This window comes from Octopus bimaculoides, chromosome 10, assembly GCF_001194135.2.
Source record: "Octopus bimaculoides isolate UCB-OBI-ISO-001 chromosome 10, ASM119413v2, whole genome shotgun sequence".
Classification (NCBI taxonomy): Eukaryota; Metazoa; Mollusca; class Cephalopoda; order Octopoda; family Octopodidae; genus Octopus; species Octopus bimaculoides.
Window position 1 is genome coordinate 1,023,731 of NC_068990.1, and position 1,141 is coordinate 1,024,871.

Sequence of the window (1,141 nt, forward strand, 5' to 3'; positions counted from 1 at the left end):
TAAATAATGGAATAATTACTATGAAGCATTGTGTAGAATATATTGCATAAAGGATTGTAGGTAAGGCCAGAACAATACGATGTAAATGCAGGGCAAATCACAAGAAAACAAATATATGATTTATTGTAGACTTACCTTGCATTCAATGTTTCAGGGTTATGACCCCACTTCCAAGAAATTTATGAATGTTGCCGATGTGCCTGTGTGTGGAGTGGACATGTGCAGAAAGGTGTTGCTATAGCAACCAACTAGCTTCCTGTAACTCTCTTCTGTTGTTGATCTTAGGTTTCTTTTGGTGTATGAAGATGGCCTCAGAGATTCTAAGGTTGCCCCTGTTCAGCTGTGTTGCCCTGATGTGCTCTGTGAATTCCTAGGTCTGGCATTTCCACAGATGTTTTTTTACAGAAGTGTCTGCCTGCATGTGTTCCTTAATGCGTATATGCAGATTTCTATGTAGGATGAGCTACATTTGCCACAGATGATCTCGTATATAACATAGGTCGTCTGGCACAATTCAGGGCCATTGATAGGGCAGTTCGATAATGTGCACTCCTTGGAGTAGTGAGAGGTGTTGTTCTTGGACAGAGCTTTTCTCAGGGAAGGGCCAGTGTGCACATTACCGAACTGCCCCATCAATGACCCTGAATTGTGCCAGAGGACCTATGTTGTATACAAGATCATCTGTGGAAAATGTGGTGCATCCTACATATACGCATTAAGGAACACATGCAGGCAGATACTTCCATGAAGAAACATCTACGGAAATGCCAGATCCAGGAATTCACAGTGCACATCAGGGCAACACAGCGGAATAGGGGCAACTTTAGAATCTCTGAGGCCATCTTCATACACCAAAGGAAACCAAAAATCAATAGAAGAGAGTTACCAGAAACTAGCTGGTTGCTATAGCAACACCTTTCCACACATGTCCACTCCACACATGCTCACACACTCACACATTGGCAACATGCGTTAATTTCTTGAAAATGGGGTCATAACCCCGAAATACTGAATGCAAGGTAAGTCTACATTAATTCATATATTTGTTTTCTTGTGATTTGCCCTGCATTTACTTTGCATTGTTCTGGCATTACCCACGATCCTTTATACTATATATATATATATATATATATATATATAT

General features: G+C 40.7%; 1 protein-coding gene across 2 annotated transcripts in view; it reads right to left on the minus strand.

Moving 5' to 3' along the window:
* The window catches only part of LOC106867312 (rho GTPase-activating protein 26), a 98,464-nt gene that overhangs the window by 9,440 nt on the left and 87,883 nt on the right, over positions 1–1,141 (minus strand). The gene's annotated exons all lie outside the window — the stretch shown is intronic.